Source organism: Penaeus monodon, chromosome 8, assembly GCF_015228065.2.
Source record: "Penaeus monodon isolate SGIC_2016 chromosome 8, NSTDA_Pmon_1, whole genome shotgun sequence".
Classification (NCBI taxonomy): domain Eukaryota; kingdom Metazoa; phylum Arthropoda; class Malacostraca; order Decapoda; family Penaeidae; genus Penaeus; species Penaeus monodon.
In genome coordinates this window covers 6800216-6818107 of record NC_051393.1, presented here as the reverse complement: position 1 = coordinate 6818107, position 17892 = coordinate 6800216, and the positions used below count along the sequence as shown (strand labels likewise).

Below are 17892 nucleotides of genomic sequence, written 5' to 3'. Positions count from 1 at the left end.
AAAAAAAAATATTAAAAAAAAATAATTTAATTTTAAAAAAAAATTTTTTATATTTTTTTATTTTAAAATTTTAAAATTTAATTTTTATATAATTATTAAAAAAAAATAAAATTAAAATTATATATATTAAAATATTAAAATATATAATAAATTTATATATAATTATATAAAATAAAATAAAATAAAATATTAAATACATAAAAAAATTTTTAATTTTTTTTAAATTTTAAAAAATATAAAATATATAATATATATTTTTTTTATATCCAAATAAAAATTAAATTTTTTTTTTTATTTTTTAAAAAAAAATATATATTATTTTTAAAATTTATATTAATATTTATATTTAAAAATTTTAATATATATTGTAATTATTTTAAAAAAAATATTTTTATATAATAAAAAAAAAAATTTATTTATATTTTAAATATTTTAAAATATTTATTATACTTTTATAATTTTAATTAAAATTTATATTATATATATAATTTTAATTTTAATTAAATATATAATTATAAATTAAAAAAAAAAAAAAAAAATAAAAATATATATAAAATTTTAAAAAAATTTTTAAAAAAAAATTTTTTTTAAAAAAAATTTAAAAAATTTTTTAATTTTATATTATTAAAATTTTTTATTTAAAAATATTTATTTTTTATAATTTTTAAAATATATTAAATTTTTTTTAAATTAATTATTTTTAAAACATTTTTATTTTTATTTGGTTTAAAATTTTTTTTATAAATTTTTTTTTAAATTTTAAATTTTTTTTTTTTTTTTTTTTTTTTCTTAAAAATTTTTTTTTTTTTAAATTTTTATTTTTTTTTTTTTTTTTTTTTTTTTTTTTTAATTTTTTTTTTTTCTTTTTTTTTTTTTAATTTTTAATTTTTTTATTTTTTTTTTTTTTTTTTTTTTTTTTTTCTTTATTTTTTTTTTTATTTTTTGTTTTTATTTTTTTTTTTTGTTTTTTTCTTTTTTTTTTTTTTTTTTGTTTCTTTTGTGTGTGTGTTTTTTTTTTTTTTTTTTTTTTTTTTTTTTTTTTTTTTTTTTATTTTTTGTTTTTTGTGTGTTTTTCTATTTTTTTTCTATTTTTTTTTTTCTTGCCTTTCCCCCCCTCCCCCCGGCCTTCGTTTTCCCTTGTGGTTTTTGTGTTTTTTTTCCCCCCCCGTGGCCCCCCGTGCTCCCCCCCCGGGTCTTCTGGCCCCTGCGTCTTTTTCCCTTTCCCTTGAAGGGGCGGAAAATGCTTTTTCCCTTTTTAATACAATTGACTCAATACTGTTTTTTGTATTGATTTTTTGTTTTAAAAAAGTATATTAAAATCTTTTTCCCTTTAAGAAAATGAAAAAATGAAAAAGTCCTTTCCAAAAGTCAAGGAAAAGGGAAAAAGGGGGAAAAAGGTGGGACTAAATACCCCTTGATGACTAAGCACTTGTAGAGCCATCTATGTGTGAAACAATAAAAAAACCTGTGATACAGTGGGCATGGCATGTATTCTTGCCAAACGTGGCGATTGGGTTAAGATCATAAATATCTGAAAGGTCATGTTTTAATATTTTTGCAGTTCCTTATGGATAACTGAAATACACAGCCATGATAATTCCTTCAGATATTCTGAGTGAGAGTAGCGAGAGCAGAAAAAAAATAGAAAAGGAAAAACACACCACCTTGCACATTTCAACTCAAACTTCATTTATATAATTTGTTTATATTCAAAGTTTAATCTTCCTCCAAAAAAGAAATTGTGGCTTGCATCAGGTCTCCAGCAGTCAATACAATGGATACCTTTGAATGGTATTTAATCATACCAAAGAAATTCCATAAGCTCAAAAGAGTTCCAGTGGATTTAAAATATACAGCACCTTTTTACAAACCTGTATTGTTGAAAAAATACCATAGCTATATAATCAATAAATAAAATAATTAGGGGGGTAATTCCAACTTCCGCAGGTTCGTTTGTTTTATCACTTCTTAGAACTCAATAGTCTTTAAATATTTCGTTCCAAAATGCGGTGCTATTTCGTTTAGGCTTTTTCTTCTTTTTACACTTCTTACATTTACCTTTTATGCTATCGTGTATACATGTTTTACCCTTTTTCTTCATATCTTTTTGTTTCTTACAAAGTCCACAATTTTTTTGTTCTGCATTATGCCTACACCTACTGTGCATTTCTTGTGCTTCATTTTTACAGTGTTTACATTTTAACTGTAATTTCTTGTGTTTACATATCAGATCAAGGTTTTTTGTTAAAAGATTTCCACTCTTGTTTTTAACTCTCTTGAGATTTTTCTTGTGCAATTTGAGTCCATTTTCCCCTGAAAGAGTATTATTGTCTCGTTTCTTCTTGTACGTGCTTTTAAATCGTTCCAGATAGTCTTCTTTCTTCCCGTCAGTTTGCCTCACTTTTTCCAGATAGTCTTCTGCATAGCTCAATATGATATCTACTTTTTCAATTGAAGGATTATATACCATAGAAAGGGTATGTGCAATGTTTTCACACAAATCCTCAGGCACTCTATCACATTTACATGCTTTTACTTGGCTTTGCAACTTGGATAAGCTTTCATGAATGTCCTTACCGTTGCCATACATCTCTCTACCAATAATGACTCTTGATAACTCATTCAACAATTTTTGCATCCGACGAATAATATCTGGAGATGCATCATTAAAATCAAACAAGTCTCTTTCCCTTTTCAAGAGTTTAACACGTCTCTTCACGTTGAAATCAACGGACTTTAGATCCGAAACACTCTCAGCAATTTTAGCCAAGAGATCTTCTTTTGTTCTGGGAAGATTATCTAGAATGCGTGAGGAGCTTTTGCTAATTCTGGCGTGATAACCTGGTAAAGGCTGGTCACTCTCCTCCAGTTCCGTCAAGGCTTTGTTTGAATCTGAGTACGTCAAGAGATCCTGTACATTAGGATCATTGGTGGCGTTGGCTATATTGGTGATATACTCTTTATATTCCCCTACTGGTATTATACCAAGGAGAACATCAAGTATTCCTTTTGCAAGTTTTCTGTCTTTCCAACTTCACAGATGTGAACCTGAAAGAAAAGAAATACCTTTATATTAAACAAAATCAACAGCCTCCTTTGCTTAACTGCATTAATGAATCTATTAACTGAAAATTCACAAAACTGAACGATATGAACTATCAATTGAAGATGTAATTATATAACAAGACTTTTTAATTTTTTCATAATGGTTTCTCATGACTAAAACTGAGATATTGACAGAACGACTAACATATACACAAATAAATAAGACAAAATTATGAAAGCAATATAGTACACTAAAGTTCATGTAACATCTTTGGAAAGAGAGAAAGGAAGAAATAAGAAAAAGAAAGAAAAATACAACATGCTAGATGGACCCTATAAACCATGATTTATATTTATAGTCAATGAATGACTGGATTTGGGGCTGATGACGGCAGAATATTACATGACATGGAATTGATGATCTTCATACCTGACATTTTCCACGCTTTGTAGTAATAATAATTTTAGTATTTGATAGTTTCTGGACTTCTTTCACAACCACTCCTTGCCGTCCTATTAAGCGTCCAGCATTGTGTTGCTTCACTGATAATTTTGTAATATCTGATGGCACCTGTTTGAAAAGATACAAGCCATTTAACATTTAGCAATAAAATCCAAATCATTCATAACCAATATTCTTCCAATTGCAGGTGAGTAATATCTCTCTCTCTCTCTCTCTCTCTCCTCTCCTCTCTCTCTCTCTCTCTCTCTCTCTCTCTCTCTCTCTCTCTCTCTCTCTCTCTCTCTCTCACGCAGACACACACAAAAGTTACCTCTAAAATTTCAGCTCCTGCACTGACTGACAGTTTCCCATTTTCCTGTAAAACTGGCGAAGAGTAGCTGATGACCGTCGTGGAACTTGGCAGTAATAATAGTTTTCATGCCTTAAGGGACAACATAACTATAATGCCCTTGCTTAGCACATATGCAACAATACTGCTCTTTGAATGGGCGAACCTCGTGATAATCTGGGCTCTGTACTTCTTCACCAGATGTCTGAAAATGAAAAGGAGAGTGTTTATAATCTTCCATACTAAGAATAACGTGTATAGCTATGAATATCACTACACAAGAAACCTGTTTACAGCCGAGGTGGATGTAGAAATATTCAGTAGTTTGTGTATCTTGTTCATGATTAACCTTCTTTTCCTGATCAACTCATACAAAACTATAAATTCAATAAATTGCAAATTAGAGAACAAAATAATGCCACTAACATGTGACACTACCTCACACCACAAAACAAACATGCACAAAGGCCAAATTCTTCTCCTGAATAGTTATGCATAGTTAATGCATTGGTTCTCGAGCAGTCTTGTCATTAGTGTGCCAAGACTCAATTCATGATATTCAGTAGATTCCACAGATTCTCTACCCGTGGTGCATCAGACAGAAATGTTCACTCTACCTTGAGCTTGAAATTTTCTATATAAGACTTTAATTGCAATTGATTAAGATATAACAAACCAAGTGAAATGTTGTAATACTAGTTTATAAATATGACATGAAAGCTGCAAAAAAAAAAAAGCTTATGGGTACTTACACTATTATATCAATGCCTAAGATGGACATTTTTTTTCCATCAATCCAATCTATCATCCTCTCGGGTGAAATGATCTTGTTAAACGAGTTTGAGGAGGTGTTGGTCAGAAATACTACAAAATACCAAAATACACAGAATGGAAGGCCATCTATATGCTTGCCCTGTCTCTGGAGATGTTTTCAGACTTTTGAGTACAATAAGGGTTATCTGGGTCGATCCCTTGATATAGTGGCACCACTTGCAAAACAAGCTTTCAAGCCATCATATTGTGTTGACTACCTAATGTCTGTCTAGTTCTTAGCAATACAATCCTCTTGTTTCTGTGACCCAATACGGAGTGGTTTCTTCCTGTGCAAATCTATGATAGCCAAAGCCTACATGCAGTCTCCATATATAGTACCAAGATGAAGCTCAGCCAAAGGGGATTTGGTTTCTCTAGGGAAAAATGTGTAAGAAGTCTGTTGACAAGGAGTCTTAATCTCCCTTAGACTTCCTTAGGCGTTGCACTCAATTTAAGGGGTTATCTGGTTAATATAATAATTAAGAGTGGAGATTTTTTTTATGTTATTAACCTCTATGCTGTGTACATTCTCTTAAAATCTGAATGTAATTTGATGACAAACTGTAAAAGCTAAGAAGAAGAAGAAGAAGAAGAAGAAGAAGAAGAAAATCATTGCCCAATATCATTCATAACAAATTTTCATAATGTTTTTACAATGACCTTCAAATTTCCTGTTCATATCTTGAATGTGACTTTTTGAGAAATGAAGATCTCAAAATATTTGTTTCTATTACCTTGACATAACAAGTCACTGAATGACTGCAATGTAGTCTAAATTGTCTTCAGATCATACACGTCTAAATGCATAACGCTTATTTTTCTACTGCATTCTGAGTTCTGATTAAGGGACTTGATCCCCTTTATATCACATAAGTTTCATCATAACCTCTTGGCTCCCTAATCTACTGATTTTGTTGTGTGCTTTTTATTTTTCTTACAAATGGTTCTGCTTGGAATTTCCTTTTTTTCTGGTCTTGTCTTGTCTCTCAGCCTTTCCTCTGAATTGTTTATAACTTCCCAAAGAGGGTCTATGGAGTAACTACATCTTCCTGAACCTCAACTAGTTTTCTAAGATGGACCGATGGGTAAGGAAAATTTCAACGCAATTTTCTCCCAAGAGCTAGGTGATCTGCAATGTATGATATGGAGAGCGGCAATTGGGTGTCTCCTCTTGCAAGAGGTGGCTCTCAGCAACAGGCGTCTCCTCGGCTCCCTCACTTTTCTAAAGGAGTTCCTGATGGCAGTAGCCCTTTCCTTAAAGTCCTTCCCTCTGGTTAGTATATCTTTTCCACGTCCTATCGCCATGTTGAAAAAGTGCATAAAAAACCTTGTAGGGATCTGAACCTCTGTGGCACTGGGAAACACCTGCAAAGGTTCTGGTTGCCCTCATCACCCTGGGAGGTAAATAATGCTGTCACATCTCTGTTATCATTCATGATTAGTTAAGATACTGGTCAATACGTTACTCTTCACTACACACCATTTAACAAAAAAATTTTTTTTTTTTTGGGGCAATATGAATATATTTTTTTCAAATATTTCAAACCAATGCCCTCTCCTAGAGAGAGAAGTAAAATTTTGTGCTTGAGTGGCACCTTGGTCACATGCTTGCTCAGATAACAAATATATAAGGGCATTACGTATGAATGATGTGTAATCTGGTTAGCCTACACCTTAGGGGGCCCCTTTTTTTTTTTTCTGCAGAACAAACCTGAATCTCCTACTGACTTTGGCTTTCTGTAACCTGACTTTCACACAATAATAAATTACTCCTGTTCGCATATCCACCTCATGATATCTTTATTTCAAATTACTTTCCAGCTCCTCAACATTAATTGTCAGTTTATATCAAACTCTGCAACAAGCTCACCACCTCATAACATTCAGAACACAATAAAATATGTAGTAAATGAAAGAAAAATCAACCAAAAATAACAGTATACTATTAGTTATGGATGCAAGTATGTATTACTTTTTGTAAAACATTCAATGGAAAGTCTCCGTCCTTAAACACCTCATTTCTATAGCACTTCTTAAAGGTTATTACCTCATTTTTCCATAAAATAATGAAACAAAAAACAAATTGGGCCGGTAGCTGTTATGTTGAATCTCCTCCACAAATCTGGACACAACTGCATCCGATGCCATGAAAGCCACACAAATGGCATACTGACAGCAGCTGGAAGTGTTGTAGCAAAAATCCATGGGGTTCTCCACCACACTGGAAAAAAAATTTGACATGAGATGTACAGGTAAAATCTTAAATATACATTTTCTTTATCTACTTAGTTTTCAATTCTGTTTATATTTTAGGCACAGAACACTGGTTAGTATCTGGTAGGGCGTATTTGTAAATCTGTATGTACAGATACCACCGGCAAGTACTTCTCACAAACACATCTAATACTCTTCACCAAATTTTAATCTGATAAATTTTCTTTTGGTAAGCTAAATAAAGCCTGTCTACTGGCTAAGCTCTAGGTTTAAAATATGCAACATATAGTTTGGATACTCTGATATAGCAAGTGGCTAAAATCACATTGAAATTCCTTATAACTGTCAAACTTAAAGGAAATAACATATATTCTTTGTTAGACCGGGAAATATGTTAGTAATGAAATTCAATATGGAGACAATCACTATGTCAACCTTTTTTACCATTTTGCAATTGTGGAATACAAAAATGGAAAAGTACAGAAACAATAAACATTAGCAGTGCTTTTACGATGTAAACAATAATATCTGTACTACAAGGGGTATTTGATTTTATTTGTTAACAATCATATAAGAAATGGAAGAGGGATTATGTACGGGGAAAAATATCCTTAAGGTCCTGTCCCCAAATAGCGGTCCTAATCGAAGGTAAATTTAATCGGCAACCGTTAATAAGGGTGGCCTGAGTGCCCGTGAGTGAAAACACCAGGTGGAGTCCGGGGGGCTTGAGCTTCTGACTGTTTAAACCTTCCTCATGTTTATGTCCTCTTTTTCATTACATATGACCCCACCTTTACAAAATAAGTAATAAATGTGATTAGGCTCATGTATCAAATTATTTTTTTGTGAAAACTAGGCTCATGCCATGCTTTTTTTTTTTTTTTTTTTTTTTTGTATTTCCCAAAAGGGTAATTGTTAGTGGCTTCCAAAAAAAAACATCTTTTAGTCAACCGTTTGCAACGCACATTCTCTTCTTTTTATTTCCAACACAGCAATTATTATGCTTAGCACATTGTTTTTCTTCTTGATAATACTAGGTGCTCACTTTAACAACCATCTTATTGGGCCATGGATCAGGCATGGCCCCTGCCTATCATCAACTTGACTGTGTGGTCAACATTCCATGAGGCAAGCCAGCATGATTCATAATTTGCCTCACACACGGCACGCACGCATGCGACGCACGCATACTCACTGCAACACACAGACACGACAACCACACACACACAGGCACCACACACACACACAACACACAACACACCACACAACACACACAGTTAGTCAGTTTTTTTCAGTTTTTCTGCTCTCCCTCTCTCATCTCTCTCTCTTCTCTCCTCTCTCTCTCATCTCTCTCTCTCTCCTCTCTCTCTCTCTCTACACATCTCTCAACATCATCTCTACTCAAAAATCTTCTCTCTTGTGTCAGTCAGTCAGTCAGTCCCAGTCGTCAGTCCATCCAGTCAGTCAGTCAGTCCAGTCCATCCAGTCAGTCTATCTCTCTCTCTCTCTGTAGTGATTTTGATTGTCCAGTAACAACCCAGGGTTGTGATTTCTAATTAAGACTTTGTTTGGTCTTTATACCAAGAATCTGAAATAATGTTTCCTTTCAAGAATAATGCAATAATTCATCTGGGATCAATAAAGTAATGAATGACCCCTCCAAGCAAAAACCAAATTGGGTAACAAACACACAATTCAGCATGGATGCAACAGTTCTCGAACAATCGATTCCATGCGTTTCTCGCAAGAATTGGATTTGACCATTGTTTGGAATGACACAGACGTGTTTAAATCTAGTCTTCCCTTTAGTTCCCATTGAAATTTTATAACAATGGTATTATCAAGGGAAATAATTATTCAAGTACCCTCCATGATTACCCTATTGGTCTGCTAATAAGAAATGGAAGCCCCTATTAGTAGATTCACATATCTCTACATCATTGTAACAGCTTTTAAGATAATGTGTTAGTGCAGAAAGTACATTCAATCTACACCATGCATTTAGAATGGTTCCTTCATCGAGATATCCAGATTGTTTTCACGGTTCTTTCTTATATCTTCTTTTGTATGAGCCATCATGGTGATCCCATCCATCTTCCTATTTGGGTCCCAACACTGGCCCTGTGTACTTAGATAGATGATTACAAATAAAGAACACTGAGGCGGCAGTGCAAATGATAGAGGAGAATTAGGCAAAATTTCTTTGGCTTGCAGATCTTTTTATCCAATCACTCTCCCTTATTCATATTTTATAGCTTGGGATTTTGTGCCAGGGTTTTTGTGTCAGACCCTGAGGACAGAATTTCAGAGACGATGTGCCCATTTTGTATGATCAGAACAATTATAGTTCATAAAATTAAACTGTGGTAGTGTTTTTTACTTACTCTGAGCAACAGTTGTCTGGACACATGTATCTCACTGTATGTCCTGTTTGGGAGCAAAGGTGACATGCGTACTCTTGGACAATCCTTCTCCAGTTGACCGAATTGCCGACACCGATGCATCTCACTTCTCTGGTGAAATATCGACCTCTTTGTTGGACTGGATATCACTTGCATTATATGCAGTCCCTTCGTGAATCTGGAATTCAACACATATACAAGTTACCGTTGTTAAAACAGTAAAAAGCTGTAATGATGATAGTGATAACTGCAAAACAAACTTTTACTATGCCTCAAAAGTCACTTTGAAAATGTAAATACAAAACTCACTTGTTTGTTGCTGATGTACTGCCTCTATATGCAGGTCTTCTGATATATCTGTATCATAGAAAGATGCCATAGAGACGTCCACTTCTTACAGCTTGGCAGATTTGTGCTTTTAGGTAGCGTTTTGCTGTAGTCCAAAGCTTTTCACTTTCCCAACCTTTCCTGTTGATCTATTCTTGTTCTGCTTATCATTTGCAATGTATCTTTTTAATCCCTTGTCCAAATTCATTGTCAGGTTTGTTTCTAATTCCCCTTCGAGTGAGTCTGTCTCACTCTCTGTGTCAGACTCACTACCAACATTGGCTCTCTTACTGCCTCTCTTTAAGGCAGCAATTATTTGGGAAAGATCACCATTCAGTAACTTCTTAGGCGATTTTACAACTTTTGTTTTTAGATATACATATGGGTGTGTGGTTAACTTGTGAATCAAATCTGCATTTAGTCTTAGTATTTGGTTTTCCTTTCAAGTTGATTTCATCTACTAATCACTATCAGATGTTGAAGCTAATCCACAACTGAAATCTGCTGTGGTGGTGGAGGGGGAAGCACATAAATATCCTCATTATCATCACTGTCCCTTGGAGTGCTACATCTTGAGTTACTTGTAATCCTTTTCTTACGTGTGTTTACCTTCATAACTATACTATCACATCTTGATTCTTCTCTGTCACTGTCAGACGAATATCTGAACCTTTTCCTTTTCTTTGAATTGATGGTTTCTCGCGGAGCCTCTGCAACCTCCTGTTCTAAACTCTCAGAGATGGCTATTTCTGGTTGATTCCTCCTTCCTCTTCATCGGAAATTTAAAATCAATACAGTACAAGTTATCCCAGAGGGACACAGCCGATATGCTATCTATACTGCAAATGCTAGATAGCCTTTCTCTAGATGCCCTTTTCAGTTGGCTCTGGGGATCCATCCCATCTGGAATTTCTCTGAGCAAGATATATCAGTGTTATCTGCAGCATCGCTCCCTTTGGCATCATTGTTACTCACATTTCTTGAAAACTTTAGGTTATTTTCATTGGTGCAACTGGTAGTGCATTCCTTGCCTTTATCAGAAGGACAATCATATTCTCCTACATCTGTTTCCTTATCTTCATTATTATTCTCATTTGACTTAGGTGATTCTTCTATGTTCTCCTTGCCAGATAACTGGTGTCCAATATGGGAACTGTCACATGCCTTATATTCTGGATTGGATTCAAATAAAGCTGCATGTAACCCCAAATTCCGTGTCCTCAAGCTCACCGTCAAACTCGCTGCCATTTCTCGGAGTCACTCATCTTGTGTCCTGAAAAAAATTGAAATATATTATGTAAAAATCAAAATGAAAAAGGGGCAGAGAGAAGAGGAGAGAAGGATGAAGAGCATAGAGGAGAGAATAGGAGATTTGTGCCACCAATAATACACTGGACCTTGTTGACATGACAGTTACATAATGAAAAATTTGACTGAGGGCTGAGCGACTGGAATATACCGTCGTGAAAAAGTGAAATTCGTCTGAGGAGCAGGTGGCAGGAATGGCTTACCATGAGTGCACAAAACTTTTGGAGGAAGGTTAGACTTAGTAGGCATTTAGGAAGGGTTTGTTGCATTATTTTCCCTGCTTAAATGAAATGGAATGAACCACAGGTGAATCATGGGTGAAAAGTGATGGCCCTAGGGAGGACGTATATCCAAGCACAGGATCCCATTACTGCCCTTTGTGAGTGGTGGCACAGGATGTGTTACAGAAAATGGAATAATACAGAAGTATAAAAATGATAGAAATAACATAACAAAATGCCACTTATTGCTGTTATTATTGCACAGAGTTGAAGACTGCCTGGAAAGATAATATGGAGTCTGCTCAAGGAAAACAATCTATGAGCATCTTGATATAGCATATCAAATGACCTATGTGCATTCGTCATGTGCTTGAATTACTTTCTCCTTTACTAAAAAACACAATCTCTTAGGATGAAGTTTTGTTACTAGCATTGCCACTGAAACTCTAACACCTAACCAGCATTTCTGACAAAGCATATCTTCATTCAATTAGATTAAGGTATGACAAGTGAAGTCAGCCAAGCAGGAAAGTGTCATGAACCAAAGCAATCTACAGGCCTAGTTAAACCATTAATAATGAAATAGCCCTACTGTATTGGCTCACATAGATAATCAAATACTGTACTTGGTCATGGAACACTGAATAGACCATGAAGGACACAGTTTTAGTGCATGACATGACTGACAGTTCATGGAATCAATAAATTGATAAAATCTAGATCACTTCCCTTATAAAACTTCCATTTAAAAACTGAAAATATGAAGCATTTAATAAATTATGATATTTGCACCACTGATTTCTCATAGTAATCAGCGGAGGGGGGGGTTTGCTCATCAAAAACTAAAAGTTTACACAGAAAAATGAATACCTGATTTGTTCAGACCACATGAAACTCTATGAGGAATTCTAAATCTTGCCTATGAAGGTTATGTTGCCATTCACCAAAAATATACTTATGAAAAGTAGCTATGCAACAGGGGGAAAAGACACATGGCATACCTTGATGCTGATGGTGCTGCCCAATATGAGTATCAGGTTAGGTAGTTTTTAACTTCATGAAGGCCCCTTTAGGTTTTCCCCCCTGGAGCTGTCCTGTGTAAGGGAAAAAAAACAAGGGTCATAACATATCTGAAGAATTCCCTGTGGTGATCAGTAACATGAATTACTATGTGATATTTTATTAGTAAATATTTTTTTTTTTATTCAAGATAAACCTACACAGTAATTGTTCAAAATACCTTTGCGTACTTTCTCACAATGATACTGGCACTGACATATTTCTCTCACCCTTTTCTACTTATACAATAGGAGTTTTGCTGCAAAAACCTCCCTATCCCCAAGAATCTTGGTTGTGATAGAAGGGTGAGGCAGGACAGTTAGCAGGGAATTGCAGGGTAAAAGCACATAAATGAAACAAGGGTCACTATAACCCTATAACACTATAAACTGTGAACCCTGAGGTCTCCCTGGTCTCCCTCATGGCAGACCGGACTCAAGACTGACATGCAAGGTGAAATTCAATGGAAATTTTTCTGCACACACTGCAATGTCTTATGCAATGGGCATATCCTGGAACAAGAACTACCAGCTTAATAGCTTAGTGTACATCTTGACTCCGTATGATGAGTCATTCACTCTATACTGCTATAAATACATGGAAGATTCGTGAACTCTAGGTATGGGTGTTAGTACAGCCTACTAGGGAGGGGGGGGGGGAGTCCACGGAGAAAAATCACTTTACATTAGAGAATTCGGTGACTAACGTCCTATATCCCTTTCATATTTTTCCCTGCAATTTCCCTGGTAACCTTCATGGCCTCCTCTAATAACAGGCCGAGTTTGTAGAGCTTGTTGGATTTTTTTTTTTTTTTTTTTGCGGCATAATTCCTAAATACAGTAACCTCCTGATCTGTCACAGTAGGTTTTTCTAAACATTTACTACTTAAGAGCTGATAAACCTCCCTTACAATTCATTTCCAAAATATAATACTTTATTCGTATCTTCAGGGAATACAGTGCTAGTTTGTTGGTCTTAACCCATTCGCCCCGTTTGGCATCTATTCTTGCCATGCTCTCATGGACGCCAACAACGTTTGGCATGTAATCTTGCCATGGCATCTATGGGCCCCGAAACGTTTGGCACGTATTTTTTCCCTTGATGACGGGACCATGACTGACAGTTTATTATTTTTTTCAACCTAATACTTGGCTCTGTTACTAGTCTTATTTGACTGGTTGAAAAAATATTGATGTATTAATTTATGACATATGTAATTGTCGAAATTATTTATGACTTGTAATCAGTGATTTGTTCACACTAGATTGCGATTTATGATGTACCTTGACCTGACTGGCTGGAAACTAATAATTGCTTTGATTGGTGCATCAGGTCACATGGCATGTCTGATTGGTTGTCATGGAATAAAGGTCAGCCCAAAGGCTCATTCCAGCAGAACGATCGCAGCCAGGGAAGGTATGAAGGTATATTCTCTCTAAAAGTTTTGTACTAAAGAAAAAAAAACTAACTTACACAATGTGACACACATTCAATACAAAGCTATTTTTGAACATCAAAGTGAGCTACATTCACTTTTGCTTTTCTTCCTTTTCTGTTGAATAAAATGATAAAAAATGGTGTGATCTCTTTTTGGAAAATGCACTATTTCCTGAGTATCAAATGATATTGGCTTGCTGCTCTGCTTCATTTGAAAGTTTGAAAAAAAGCCAAAAAAACGGCTAAGTCCATACTTTACATCTCGGCAAAAACAACGCTAACTTTAGCATCAAGTGTTGATGTCATCGGGATAGTATAGAGAACTTGGAAGCGTTCAGATATCTCCTCAATCAAAGGCGAATAGATGCCTAAAAAAAACTGTGAGAAAAGTACAGTTTCTACACATTGCCCATATTAAAACCCAACTTTCATAATAGATCTATGGATAGATTCCTGAAAAAATTAAAATGATGGTTTTTTGCGCCCCGCGCCGCTCCAGAAAAATCCCGTTGCGGCGGCCCCGCGGCTGGCAACTATTACCGTGAGCGGCGCTGAGCGACGAGCGAAAAATTCCGGGCGAATGGGTTAAATGCGGCATTGACAGGAACAGATTTTAAGGGGGCCAAGATTGAAACCCTCCCCTGACCCCAAGACACACAAAACAAAAGAGAAAGAGATAAAAAAATAGATAAATATAAGTAAAATAAATAAAAAAAAATAAATGACCCACGAGCATAAGCGAGAGATGAACAAACAGACACACAAACAATCCACTTATTCGGTCATTATTTCATTTGCAACTCCAGAGGAACACAACCACCCCGTGACAGTTTCCAATGCAATCTTGCAGTCCTACAATCAGCAATTGACAATCCGTTGATTGCAACGGGTTGGGCAACCCTCTACCCTCCTCCTAGAGCCCAAAATATTGAATAAACCCACAAAAACCCCACACTACGGGAGCCTCTTAACGCATCTCGTCTCCTGAATCGGCCTGTGGGAGTAACAATCACCCAAAAACGCAGAAATACCGGAAATTAACACGAACAACACCTTTATTTACCTCCCAGCGGGTCGCCACCGTGCTTCTTCCTCCCTCGGGTTCGCTGAGGTTGCACTACCGAGCGGGTTTCGTCTGCATACGTACGAAAAGGCGCTAATTTTTACGAACGTTGTTTCGGGGAGGGGGGGGGTATGTATCGGGGTTGGTCATATCTCTTTGGGCGATGTACTTGATTAGAATGGATATTATTTCGCTTTGGGGAAAAGGTATAGGTCGAGTCTTGCTTCTGATGGGCAAATTTCTGGCGGTTAGTTACAACGTAGGAGAAAGGTGCTAACGTTTGTAACCTTTGTGCCGATAAAATAGGTAAACTGACAGTACTGCGACTAATCGTTGTTTCGAATTGCTTTTTTTTGAGGAAATTTATTTAACTCATAACTTTAAGGCAAGATTAAATCAAATCAAACTTTTCATTAGGGATTTACCAAGAGCGAGAAAAAGTATTACCAAAGGTTGAAGATAGATATTATTATCTACACTTCCCCCCCCCCCTTCCTTTCCCCAGCCCGGGGGAAAAAAAAATCCCAGTGGAAGATTTCTAAAGACTCATTTTAACACTCCAAAACATCGTCAGCATGTCTTCGTAAATAAAAATTTCGTGACTTTGCATTAAGAAATAGGCTTAAATACCCAGTGTTCTGGGATCCGCTAGCAGACATCACGATTTCAAGTGGAGTTCAATACTCGGCAAACCCACCGCGATAAACCGAAGGAGCAAAATACGCATTACGACGAGCCCCCTAAAATTACCCTCCATTAACGCTTCCCAATTCCCCCACATAAGCATTTTCGTCGAAAATTTTCCTCCAAATACATGACGTGGCTCCAACAACAACACGATCGGAATTGATTATGGGCGCCGGGATAAGGGTTCGGATCCCACGCGAGAGCCGCAGTTAGGGGGTTGGATGCCCTTCCCGATACTTACCAAGAGTCAAGGACCGAGTGGTACTTCTATCGGGAAAGAGTGAATGAAGTAATAGTCGTAAACACTGATTCTAGATCGGTTGTAGAAAACGCTGATTCTAGCCTTGCTCATCTTACGGGTAAGAACGAATTGTTGTTCTTTCAGGCTGTTGAGGATTTTTTTCCCAACGCTGAGAGTGCAAATTGGTGTAGTTAATGCCGGCGGGTTTGATTTGAAATTTGCTTCTTTTTTTTTTAGGGACCTTTTGGGTTTCAGAATTGTGAAATCTGGGAATTCGGGAGAAATATTAGAATCTCGGGGGTTTGAGACAGTTGTAGGGATTTGCTTATTTATTGTCATATTAGTTAGTGTTTATGATGATTGGGCTGAAATTTACAGACACCTGCTGAGTTTTGGGAAACTGCCTTGTTTTTTTTCTTGTTTTGTGTTTTCCTCCATTGGTTTGTTCTATCCAATTGGAATTTTACCTTTATCGAACTTTTGATTTATGATGGAAAGCTTACAGTCTTAAATTTGGGCTTATATGATGCAGTGTAAAGCAAGGCTGAGACCTTATCCCAAAGGCTGACAGTCTTGGTAATCTTTCACAATACCTTTCGCATAACCAGTTGCTACAATTTGGTATTGTTGGATTCTTCCTCGCCCTCTAGTACGCGTTTATGTAGGGTTTATGCTGTGGAACACCCTCATTCTTGGCCCTGATAGCAGGAGAGGGCGCGGAAGGAACCAGGGAAATTGCGGGGTAAAGCAATTGCAATATAATAAGAAATGAAGATAATACTTCAGGGTTCAGGGTTTTTTCTTTAGATTATCTTTTACAACCCCAAATTTTATTTTGTACATTGCCTCACAATCCAGTATGCCTGTTCTATTGTGTTTCCTTTTCGCAACCTGTAGGGACACAGCAATTTTCCCGACACCTTTCTACCCTCCCCTGCTATTGGGCGAGAATTGTTGCTAAAAGAGGGAGTGGGGGGTTTCATCATGGGAATTTTAACATATTTGGATAGTATTCTGAAAAAATTTAAAACAATTTTTGACCTCATCTTTCTGGCAAGATCAGAGCTAAGAGTAATTCCTTAGTATTTATTCTTAAAAAAGCTACTTGTACAGATTGCCTTTCATAATGATTATAGCAATAGTGGTATCAGTAGATTCTTCTCACCCTTTACTAGCCATAGATATGGGGTATTTTTCTGCTGGAACCCCAAAAACCCTTCCCATTCTTGGGATCAGTAGCATGGGAGGGCATGAAATTGCAGGGTGCATTATGAAAAATATCCATGAAATACACCTCCATTATAATAGTATACACAATAGTCACAGTATTGTTGAGGTAGGGGCCATACCCCCTGCAACCCACCCTTTAGAGGCTGCTGCCCCCCAACCCCAGACCTGGAAGACAAAAAATCCTCCATGTATTCTCGGCAAGATGGGGGGCACAAAACCCAAAAGCAGGATGGACTGGGAAAAAATATAGGCCATGAATGATGATAAAGTAACCTGATAGATAGATAGATGAAAGATTTGGAATACCCTCACACTAGTTCCTTAACTTATTCACAAATTTATTTGCCCGTACTTATGCATCCATGCTGCTCTGTCTGTGAGTTGGATTTGCTTCTGCCAATTTGACCACCAAAATAAAACATAGAAAGGTTTGTAGGGATGCAATAGTAGCCACTTGCATTTTATCTGTATTTATTGTATTGTATTAAGCTTTGTTCTTTCTATCTGTTTTTCAGATTGGAGCTAGAAATCACAATGCTGCGCTTCATTTGGTTTATAACTTTATTATGCATGACTTTTGTGGGCATCAGTGCAGAAATACATCCCATAGATGTAAGCCAGTGATTAAAAAAGAGCAGCCAGATTTTGAGGTAAGCATACATACAATAGAGTAATCTATATTCAGATGTATTGTGTTGGTGAACATATGGTAATAAGTGCACAGGTGTGGTCTTATAAACATGTAGTCTATTGTATATAGGGTAAGGTGTCCAATAGCTACACAAAAAATCAGGGATGATTTTAGTCCAGAGGCTACACCAACCTGCTAATCAGTGAATGAATCTGATATGCTAAATATTAAAAGAAAATTGCAATGCCTTGCAACATAAGTAGATTTTTTATATCACACCCAATAGGCACTCTTTCACTAATAGCTCCCAACTAATAATGCTTGATTTGTCTCCTTTACAGATACTAGATTTCACGTATTACATTATTGCTTGATCCTTGTATAAATGACATTGATAGAGTTAACATAATTTCTAAATGCAAT

At 35.9% G+C, this 17892-nt stretch overlaps 1 pseudogene; it reads right to left on the bottom strand.

Annotated features, from left to right (window-relative positions):
• Positions 1-1668: 1668 nt before the first annotated feature.
• On the bottom strand, positions 1669-10857 carry LOC119576087 (annotated as a pseudogene).
• Between the last annotated feature and the right edge of the window lie 7035 nt (positions 10858-17892).